Raw genomic sequence first — 12,673 nt, forward strand, 5'->3', positions numbered from 1 at the left:
GCGATCTGAAATAAAAAAAAAGTTTCGAACCACCCTAACTGACATGCGGTATGCCATACCTCGGCGAAAATATATTTTGTTGTAAAACTTGTTTTATAAAAGATTCCTAGAAAACCATCTGTATACCTTTAAGTGGTGTGTAATAGGGATGGGAAAACCTACCGGTTATAACCTAAAACCGGTTTTTTTACTCCGCAACAACCGGGTTTTCCGGTTGTTTTTTTGTCCCGTTTATAACCGGTTTTTTCCTTTAAAAGCAATAACCGGTGAAAAACCGGAGAAGTTACCTCTGGAAAAAATAATAAATTCAGAGAAAAAATGGGAAGTTTCTTTTATATAATGGGGTCAATATATTATTCCACCCTCAGAAAAACGTCTATAGGCTGATTAAAAGCATCTATAAGCTGTAGACAGTTAGTACATATGTGTAAATATGTATATTATTCTTCAAACCTAATATTGGCTAGATGATATACATGGATTTGACTAATATAGATCGACTGTTCTTTCATCAGCGTGCCAAAATTGTGGATTACTCTAAATATAGAGCACAAAGCTCATAGCAATTAGCAAAAAAAAGATAACGGAAGGTCAAATCTACGTAAAACAAATCCCAATAAAGCGGGTGATGAACTACAGCTATACCTCGGCACCATAACGAATGAAAAATGGACCAACAACCAGGATATAAGAGCGCTCATCGGAAAAGCTAGATCCACCTTCAACCGGATGGGGCCTCCTTCAAAAGCCACAAGCTCGCTACGTATTTTTTATCCTTTTTTACGGTGCTGAATCGTGGATCTTAAACGAAGATACGTGCAGAACATTGGAAGCATTCGAGATGTTTCCATATTGGAAAATACGTAAGATCTCGTGTACTGACAAGTTCATGTAGGATGGGGTCCAGTGGCGTACTGAGCATGGTTCCGTGGGTTCCGCGGAACCAGGGCACGGACCCGCAGGGGCCCGCTCTGACGCCCTTTTTGCTTTTGTTTTTAATTTGATTGGGACATTTTGAACTACACAAGTATGTAGGTATACACTAGGAAATGTAACTGCTTAATAAATTTTAATTTTTGTGTAGGTACTATAAATAAAAACGAAGAATACCTATTCATCAAAAAAATTAAAAACAAAATTTATTAAGAAACACAGGTTCCTTACCAGTTTTACCTGCTTACCAAAACCCTTGCTTCAACACTTGGTTAAAAACTAACCGCCGGTGGCTGCCTACACGTGTTAACTCAAACACTTGTATTTTTTTATATTAGCACGATCCATGAATAAGTTGTACGTTGTAGGTAAACTACAAAGTTGCAGAAATTCGGAAACTGAGATATTTTATGCAACTTTTATGCGCTGGGTCATAAAAATATTCCCAATACGATAGGTTAGATACTTGATAATTTTTTTCAAAAATGAGCACTTTGAACCGATAAAACTTACAGATCATACATACAATACATAAGTCAATTAACTTGTGGAGCGGTAACAATTAATTTCATTTGGGATGCTAATTAGGGGGTGATTTTTACGATATTTTTACCAAAAAAAGGTACCAACTTTATTTTGAGCGGTACATACTTAATATTGATGCTAGAAACTAAAAAAAAAAAACAAAAATTGAAGTTTTTTAAAAACTTTAAAAAAGTTGTGATGAGTTTTTCTCGAAAAGTGCATAATTTTTTGGTTATTTCACGTTGAAATTTGCCTATTTGGAATTTGACTAATAAGAACCTACTTTTCATTACCTACAACTCTACTTCTACTGGGTATATAGACTTCGAATGTACACCATTTTTTTCACTCTTTTATAAGTTATATTTTTACTAACAATATATTTTTCGATAAAAAACTTATTTTTTGAGTTATTTGTTAAAAACCGTCTCAAAACTTGGGTTTTTTGTTGAAAAATGATCATATTTACTCACAAATAACTCGAAAAGTATTGATTTAGTGAAAAAAAATTATAGATCTAAAATGTTCCTTAGAATTAGTTAGTTAATCTAATTCCGGACTTATCTTGAACGTATGTTTTTCACCTGAGAAGGGAGAAACTCACCCCCAGAGCAAACGCACACATCGGCATATTAACATCACTTTTTTTGTTCGATATCTCTGTCTGTGTGAGAAATTTTATCTCAATCCGAGCGGTTCTTTAAAATTTACAGCAAAAATTGTGAGTAAATGGACTATACATATTAGCTTCAGTTTTTATAAATATATGATATATTTTATGATATAATATGATGATTTATATTTAATGTTTATTAAAAACTTTTGATATACAATGTGTGTTTTTAATGGGCGGGAGGGCCCGCGACCCAACTGGAACCAGGGCCCGCTGATCTATCGGTACGCCACTGATGGGGTCCTCAGAAGAATAAAAAATAACCGAAACCACTATCAAATCTCGAAAAATACAATATTTTGGACATATTATGAGAAATGAATTCAGATATGACCTGTTACAATTTGCCCTGAACCGTTTGTATATTGATTGAGTATCTTGGTGTCGGCATTGATTAATAACTACTGTGGAATATTTATAATCAATGGTGTCGGTATATTCTTTCAATAGTATCGATATCGATCATATTGATATTGATTCGAATGAAGTATCGCACAATAAAGTACAATGTAAAAACATTGTAACCTAATGCGTATTGGCTATTGATTAAAAAAACTGAACACCGGTTTTTAGAATGACCGGTTATAACAGCCAGGTTAAACCGTAAGTAAGAAAAACCAGTATAACCGAAAACCGGTGTTTTGTCAACACCCGCCATCCCTAGTGTGTAATCGTACCTGCTACCATCTTCTGCAGTTTTAGTATGGTTTAGTCTTTGAGCTACGTTGACGTAAAGCTTTTTTGAGGTATCACGTACCGCATGTCAGTGTGAAATTATATAAACACGAGATTATTTCATAAAACAAACGAAAACTGCACTTTTCACGTTTCAATCGCATTTTGATTTTTGTCGATAGGACACTCCGATAAAAAAATCGAATTTTTGCCGTCGATTTGATACAAATTTTATTTAAAAAATTGATTTCACGCGCGTAACTGGCATTCAAAGTCGCCGGTCGGTTCAAGCGTTGTTTATGAGAGAAAGATTAATTCCACACAAAAATGTCTAATAAACATTCTTTTCTACGGCATACAGATTCTTGGTAAATCGATGTTTTCGGTCAAATTTTTTAGCATCTCTTTTGGGGTCCCAAAATTGAAATTCTTAGCAAAATTTAGCTTTTTGTATGATTGTTAGAGGTCAAATCTCTGACGATTGAACTAATAATACTCTGGTAAATATATTATATTTTTGCAAAATTTTGGAATGTGTTTAATTCGTAGAAAAATTTTAACATGTGTTTTTAATAGAGATTTTAGTCCTCTACAATAGTTTTCATGACTTTCGATGTAAAATTTCAAAATATTTTTTATTAGAATTTGCTTTTTGATTCAGTTTTTATACATACTACAGAACTACAGGGGAATTATTTTTATTTTTGGTGAACTTTTAGATTCTAAAACCTAAATATTTCTTTTACTGGCATGTTAGGACAAGTCTTTTTGTAGTAATTCTGTGAATAAAAGTATGTAGTTTCCCGTTATTGACAAATTTCACGGTGCATTTAAACAAGATTTTGTGGCTGGTTTACCACTGTGCACTCCGTCTAGACGTCATAAAGCAGGTGTCGCTAACATTTTGGACCCTTCTTACTTTATCGATTCTAACAAGTTGCTCCTGATCCTGAATAGGTACCAAAACCATAATAGTATTGAAATAATTTCATTATTAATTGAAATGGCAGAGATATGAATATTGTTAATGACAATAAATAAAATAAAATCAAAAAGCTCAAAATAAAATGAATGTCTAATAATAATTAAAGTACATATAATAATAAACCAAGTAAAATACAGTGATGAGCGTGCTAATAACCGGCAAAATAGCGCAAAAGATGGAAAACGTATTAAGTTGTGAGATAAAAAGAAATGAAACTATTCGAGCTGAGAAATTGAGCGATATTAACATATAAATTCACATTATATTGATTGTTTCCCATCTTTAGACGTATCAGAGGAGTATGTCAACTAAAACTGTCACTGTGACAGTGGCAGTTGCAAAACTCGTCCAATACGTCTAAAGGTGGAAAACAATCCTGTGGCTATTTGCCAAAAGTTGATATGTCAAAAACCATGGTTTTCAGCTTTGCGAACCGTGATTTAAAGTTATATTTTTATTTGCCAAAACTTGATATGTCTAAGGACAATATTATTAAAGATATAAATTAAAGACTAAACATGATGTATTAAATTACCTCATTTTAATATTTTCCCAAAGTTGATAAGTCGACATATCAAGTTTTGTCACCATCAGATTTAAAATGTGGACGGATGTTTTATAGACATATCAAGTTTTGGTTACCAGCTGACGATAACATAACCTAATTTTATTGTTGTGCATTTTACTAAATTAAGGTGGTTCTTTGGTTGTCTTAAGAAAACTATTAGTAAAAGTATGTCGCGTGGAAAGCTGTTAGTTGATATGGTTATTAGCCAACATGAAGATTCGGCGGTTTTAGTAAATATCAAAGAAACAGTATTACACACTGAAAGTGAGGACTTTAAAAAATCAGTGGGAAGTGATATAAGAGGATTGAAAAGGTGTTTAGTTGATGCCGAAATTAAAGAAATAAGTTCAACTTCTGGATCCACTGGCCATTCTGAAGAATTAGTGTCATATTTGAATAGTGATAATTCAGATGTAGATGAAGATTATATTCCTTCGGACATTTCATCTCACACAAGTGACAATGAGAGGCCATGTAAATATCAAGCAATGCCATCTAAAAAGTGTGAAACAACAGCTACTTCCAGTAATAATACGGATGACATAGTAAGTAATGATACTTTTACAAATAAAAGTGACTATGGCAAAGACCAAATAAATAACTCTACTAATGTTCAACCTAAAAAACCGAAATATAACAGAGTAGAAATGAAAGAAAAGAAGATGTTAGGAGAAGAACATATTACAAGACAAGGTATACAAAAACCTGCAAAAGTATTTCAAGCGCTTACTAGTTGCTGTCGCAATAAATGTCACGAGAAACTCTCCATAGATGAACAAAAAAAAATTTTTTATGATTTTCTTAAAAAAGTGCAAGACGAAGACCAAGTAATTTCTGAAAGAGTGAAGATTGAGTCAAAGAAGACAGAAAGAAAAGATAAAGGAGAACGAGGAAATAATAAAAACAGACAAATTGTGGTATCTTATAATATCACATATAACGACAAAACGTTAAAAGTTTGCAAATACATGTTCCAGAATCTACATGGTATCACAAGAGGAAAAATTGATATTTTGATAAAAAAAACAAATATCACCCGCGGGTTTTATAGAACCTAATGGATCTGGAAAACGCCAACCACATAACGCTCGAACAGACGAAAAGCTGAAGCTATAAAACACATAGTCTTTTCCAAAATATGAGAGCCACTACTCTCGAAGACACACAAGTCGACTCTGTTTAGCTCCCAATCTAAATATTAAACTTATGTATGATCTTTATGTATCAAACAGAACAATGCCTGTATCATATTCATTTTATGCTAAGATTTTTAAAGAACTTGGATATAAATTTAAAAATCCTAGTATCGATACATGTAAGACTTGTGATTATCTAGAAAACAAGAAAAAATCCTCTAATAGTGAAGAAATACGTGCAGCCGTGGATGAAGAGAAAAATAAACACCTTCAGCTAGCAGAGATTGCCTATGGTGAAAAAAAAGCAGATATAGAGTTCTCCAGAAACAGTAGCGGTAAAATGGTTGTTTTAGTATTTGACTTACAACAGAACCTACCAACACCCAATTTAAGCACAAATGGAGTCTACTATAAAAGATTGCTCTGGACATATAACCCCACCATCAGAAATTGCACTGAAAATACCACTTCATGTTTTATGTGGCATGAGGGGTTGTCAGACCGTGGATCAGATCAAGTTGCTTCTTGTCTTTTAAAATACCTTGACAGCTTAGTTGATACAGTTGAAAAAGTTGTTCTATATTCGGATTCTTGTCCCGGACAAAACAAAAATAGCATTGTTGCAGGAGCACTGTCTTTATTTGTTTATAGATCAACAACCATAAATGAAATACAACACAAGTTCCTGGAAGTGGGTCATACTAGAATGGAATGTGATGCCGACCATGCAAGAATTGAGCGTGCCAAAAAATCGTCACAAATTGAAATAAGGATACCTCATGACTGGTACCAGTTTGTTAGAACTGTCCCCGGTAAGAAGAAATTCCAGGTTATCGAAATGCAGAGGAAAGATTTTCTAGCGTATTCAAAACTTTTCCAGAATATCTATGTAAAGCGTGATAAAGGTGTGGATAATGAAAATGTGAAATGCCATGATATAAAAGTTCTACGTTTTGGTAAAGAGTTGGGTGTTATAGACATTAAATATGCCTTGACGTTTCTACCTTTAATATTAAACGCAGAGGGCAGTAGATGGATCCTACATTAGAACCTGTTTATAGTGGACCTAAACCCATAAAACATCAAAAAAAGGAAGACTTGCTTTTCCTGCTGCAATACATTGATCCAGTGTACCATCCATTTTACCACGGAGTCAAGACTGGTGAGAATGTAAATGATGGAATTTAATGTTTTATTTTTAAATGATAAACATTGCTTTTTTATGTAGATTGATAACAGTGAACAATAAAAATAATTTTGCTAATTGTTATTACTCATTTCAAAGAGATTTATACTGAAGTTTAAATTTAGATATTCAGTAAATTGGTGAATTTTACATTATTTTATAAATTGATTAAAAGTAACCATCTTTATTAAATATCAAGTTTTAATTTCAGTATAAATTTCTTCAGTTTTTATTTTGTAATTATGATATTCACGTATTTTATATACTTCACTTTGACATGATAATATGTCTATAGATATAAATATCTAAGATGCCATATTATGGCATCTTAGATATTTGCCAAAACATGATATGTCAGTAAAATCATTTTTCACAATAGAATTTCCAAAATTAATGTACACTATTAGTTTAAGCAGCATTTTATTTATTTATATACGAAATTTCATAAAAATCTAATAAAATTTGAGCGAGTAAAAAATAAAAACAAATTGTCATGAGGTTATATATTTTTAATTTCGCTCTACTGAAGACTTGTTCTATTTGACATATCAAGTTTTGGCAAATAGCCACAGAATCAATATAATGTAAATTTTTAGGTTATTATCGCTAAATTTCCCAGCTCGACTAGTTTCATTTCTTTTTATCTCACAACTTAATAATTTTTCCATCTTTTGTGCTATTTTGCCGGTTATTAGCGCGCTAATCATTGTATACGCTATGAGCTCGTAGATAGAGAGGATAATTAAAAATTCGCGAGCGCTAGTAGTGACAAGTCTAAGCTTTTACTGTAAATTTGACATAAATGTCAAAGTGATTAGTTTAAAACTTTGAAATTAAAAACATTAATAGGAAATAATATTAGTTGGTCAAAGCTGTGGTGTATATTTTTACCTTAAATATACTTACGTTTTAAATACTGAATTTAAGTTTTTTTAATATTTCGTAATATGTAATTATAAATTAATCTAAGCGCCATCTACATGATGATTGTGAAAGTATCCGAAGTAAGAAATTAATATTTCATTAATAAAACGTTAAAATTATTAGCAAAATCTTAAAAAAAATCGATTACAATTTAATTACTTTTTTGCGTTGTAAATATTAAGCGATAACAATTAAATAATAAATTTAAAAATTACCGGTGAAAGTTGCATTAGTAATCCGCTAGGAGCGACACCAGCGAAGCTCAGAGAGTATATCAGAGAACAGAGAAGTGATTAAATCAAAATATAAATTTGATATAAAATTAAATATGCGAGATAAACAAAGTCCATTACATTGGTAATGGACAGGGAATCAAATTTAAGAGTGACACTATTGACAGATAAAACTTTTTATAAAAGATCTATGGACATATATTATATATTGCGTCTTCGCGTTTGTGTCGCAGTAATACATAAGCTATGCGAGCATGACTGTTACTGCTGTGTATTGTATTTAAAATTTAATCATTAGCCAATCAGTCATAGAAGGCTGGTTATAATTCTTGCTAATATGAAAAAGACTTGAATTCCAAGAATTGCCGTTCACTTATTATTACAGCCAACAACAATAACAACAACCTGACTCTTCCATCATCGACATGGTGGCTTTCATGCCCGCCTATTTTCATGTCTGGCTTACCGATTCTTAAGACGTGTCGGTAGGTGAGCGTACCTTATTATTATGGTAGGTAAATTTCTTTGAGATGTTTCTTGAAAGGTTAGAGCACCGACATGTTTACTTTCTTAGAACACCGCACCGGTTGGCAAATGATAAACTCCACATAGGCGCACATCTGACTACATTGCGTGGACAAAGTAATGACCAAAATATGAAGAAAGAATGTGGGAATATTCAGTAAAAGAAAGAGTAATTACATGTTCGTTGAGTACGTGATGGCGTCAAAAGGTTATAGAATAGAATAGAAATATGCTTTATTGTCACTGAAAAATTTTTACAATTTTATGGACAAAGCTTACATACAGTCAAAAGAAAAACATAATATAAATAACAAATAACAACTACAATTTACTAAAATTAGATAAATCGTCAATAATGTACAGTATAAGATATAAAAGCCAAGACAAAAACAATTTATTGCAAAATATATATAAATTGCAAATTGAACATACAACAAATAAAATAAAATAGGTACAACATAAGGAACTGACAAGTTTATGCTACTGCGTATGGAACCCAATTTTCTTAGTTATTCATTAAGAAATTCTTCTACTGAATAATAGGGTCTTTTGGATAGATAGGCTTTTGACATTTTACGGAACTTGGGAAAGATGCTGCAGATTTAAGTTGTAACGGAAGATGATTGTACAGTTTCTTTGCGGAATATAATATAGATTTCTTTACTAACTCAGTGGATGGAATCGGTAAATAAATATCAAAGATTGAATTTCTGGTGGAGTAAAGATGATTGGGCCTTGATGGAAAGACATGAAGGTGTTTACGAATTAAACAAACCGTTTCTAGAATATATAAAGATGGAAGTGTTAAAATTTCGTGATCTCTGAAGTAACTTCTGCAATGTGTAGATCTTCTGAGGCCAAACAAATATCTTATTGCTCTTTTTTGCAATCTAAAAATGACATCAAATTGAGCAGCTGTACTAGAACCCCAAAAAGGAAGACCATATCGAAGATGAGACTCGAACAACGAAAAATATGTTATTTTAGAAGATGCTAAATTGAGTTCCTTTGAGACAGATCGTATTGCATAGCCAGCTGAGGCGAGTTTCTTACTTAACGAATCGATATGAAGGGACCATTTGAGGTTGCTGTCTAAAAAAATACCAAGAAATTTTACAGAATCAACGGTACTGATCTGGCTGTTATAAAGTGGCAAAGGTTGAAGAGCTCCTTTATAGGATAATGCTACTGTTTTATTTACGTTAAAAGAGAGTAAATTAGAGTCAGACCAGGTCTTTATCGTCAGTTTTGGACACTCTGGTTGTTAATTATATTTTATGGACTGTTTAATTTTTTTGATGTATATGTTACAGTTTAAGTTGATTATCCAGTTGGAGTTGACTATTCCTAGTTCGAGTCAACTCAAATGGCTGGTCTCAGTAAAAGTTGATTATAAATATAAAATGAAGATTTTTATTCAAAATTTACTAGTACTTAAAAGTAGACTCCAACTAGTTAAAGTATACTCTTCCTAATGCCATTTAGTAAAAGTTGATTCACACAAACAACCGATTCTAGAAATTAAATGTTACTGGATATTAGGCCAGGAAATGAAGCATTTTGACTCGCAATTTTTTCGTCCAGCATGGATTTACTTGAAATTTTCACAGAAGGTAGGGAATAGCTTAAGGATCATTTTCTATATCATGCTGCTGTACGCTAAAACCTTAGGGGTGGTTGCCTCCCCATCTCGGGGAGGGAATTTTTAATTACATTTTCACCATGGAAATCGATGGAAAGTAATTCTAAGAAAAAAATGTTATTTACGTTTTCGTCGTAAAACTAATATTTTTCGAGTTATTCGCGGTGGAAGTAACAGTTTTTCAACGAAAAAATCGAATTTTTTAGAGGGTTTTTTAAGAATAACTAAAAAAATATACATTTAATCAAAAACTGTAGATTTAAATATTGTATCTTTTATAAACACAAACACAATGCTTTTTTATTATTTTTCTACAACCAATACACATTGAGATATGGCATGTTAAAGGTTAGCACAGAACTGTTTTTTTGGCATTAATACGTTATAATATATTTCCATTCAAATCGAAAGACAGAAAAGAAGAAACAAATCCCACTTGTTCTGGGTGCTCGGAGGATGATTGCAACAATAGCCCACCATTTATAGAAAAAGACGAAGATGACAATGATCTCGATGAATTCGTATTTTTGTGTAAATAATGTTTTTGTACGTAAGTCTACTTTTTTTCTGTATAGATCTATTAATACTTATAATGCAATGTTATTAAGTGTGACTTTTAAGGGTTGAAATATTATGATATTACATCCTAAAGCATAAAACAATCATTATTTAATCAATCAAAACCAAATTTTACCCATATTTACGTTTACAATGTTTTTATATAACTTTTGTCAATAAGGGTTAGTTTACAAGCCTAAAAATAATCAACGCCCTTGAGCATGATATTAGAATATGAAGTACAGGGTGAGATGATCCTAATCCCAAATTTTTATGCAAATCGATGCAAGCCGAAATTATTCTTTTAGGATAAATAATTTTTTTATATAATTATAGCTCCAACAAGGGTGGTTTTAAGAGTTGAAATATTATGATCTTATATCCTAAAGCGTGGTTGAAACGGGTGTGGCTCATTTTACGCTACATAACAAAATAGTAAAATTCTAATCTCTGAGATTGGATAAAAGCAAAGTCTTACGAACCGTCGAAGTGAGAAAGACTCTAACGCTAGCCTAGAGATTTAGAAAAATAATCCATAGTCGAAAAAAGATGGAGGAAATGATGAAAAAGATGAGTGAAAAATTAGATTGTATGGATAATAGAGGCATAAGAATAGAACAAAAACTAAATGAAGTGCAAAATGATTTACAGCTCATGAAACTGGAAATCTCAGAATTAAAAGCTGAAAATATAGCATTAAAATCAGAAAATAAAGTACACGAAAAAAGAATAGAAGATCTAGAAAGAGAGGTAAGAAAGAAAAATATTATAGTATACGGTATAACAGAGAAAGAAGGTGAACAAGAAAATGATATGATAAAAAGTATACAAAATATGGCAATTAAAATCCAAGTTCCACTAAACGAACACACAGACATAATAGACATAAAACGCGTTGGTATACAAAGAGATCCCCTAAGACAGTTACCGAGACCTATACTACTGGAACTTAAAAGCGGTTCCAAAAGAACTGAAATATTGAACCAATCGAAAAGACTAAAAGGAACAGACATTTACCTAAGTGAAGATTATTCCAAGGAGATACAAGACCAGAGAAAAATACTGAAACAACACTTAAAGAAAGCAAGAGAAAGGGGTCAGAAGGCATCGCTAAATTATAATAAGCTAAAAATCAACGAAAAAACATATACTGTGGAAAGCTTAGGATACAAGAGGACACAAAGCGAAACGATGAATACTAAAACACCTCAAGGAAAACCCAGAGGAAGAACATATACTGAAAGATCACCAGGAGATGACGAAAATGAATCAGAAAATATGGCGAAAATAACCAAGACTGCAAATAATTCCGGCAAAAAGCCAAAAAACTGAGAGTGTATGTAAAAGTAGCACAGAGTAAAGAACAAACGACTAGTATCACTAAAACATACCGGCAAACGAATATGGAAAACGCATTTATGGAATGTAAAGAGACTGTAAAGAAAATGGATAAAAACCTGAAGACGAAACTAGCACGGAAAAAGAACAACGAATCAAACATAAGAAAAAGAGATAGAAAAAGAAAAACCAAGAAGAAAAATAGAGTAAAAGTAGGAACCTGGAACGTTCAAACATTATTGAGACCAGGAAAAATGGAAGAGGTAGCAAGAGAAATGCAAAGATACAGAATAGACATACTAGCACTACAAGAAGTACGATGGAAAGGAGAAGGAAATATCAAAAAGAAAAACTACACAATATACTACTCGGGAGAAAACAAGCAAGGGAAAAACGGTACAGCATTCATGGTTAACAGTAAGATTAGGGACAAAGTTATAGAATTTAAAGCGATAAATGGACGAATGTCGTATATAAAAGTAGAAAACAAACAAGCCAATATGACAATCATAAACATATATGCACCCACAGAAAATGCACCAGAAAATGATAAAATTGAATTGTATGAACAACTGGAAGAACTATATGAAAGATTACCCAGAAATGATATAGTACTAATGGTTGGTGACTTCAATGCAAAAGTAGGCAAAGAAAACCAGTATAAGGAAGTAGCAGGGAAAGAAACTATTCATGACGAGACAAACGATAACGGAAGAAAATTATGCCAACTAGCAGCAATAACAAACAGTTACATTATAAGTACAAACTTCAT

Source organism: Diabrotica virgifera, chromosome 5 (assembly GCF_917563875.1).
Source record: "Diabrotica virgifera virgifera chromosome 5, PGI_DIABVI_V3a".
Lineage (NCBI taxonomy): Eukaryota > Metazoa > Arthropoda > Insecta > Coleoptera > Chrysomelidae > Diabrotica > Diabrotica virgifera.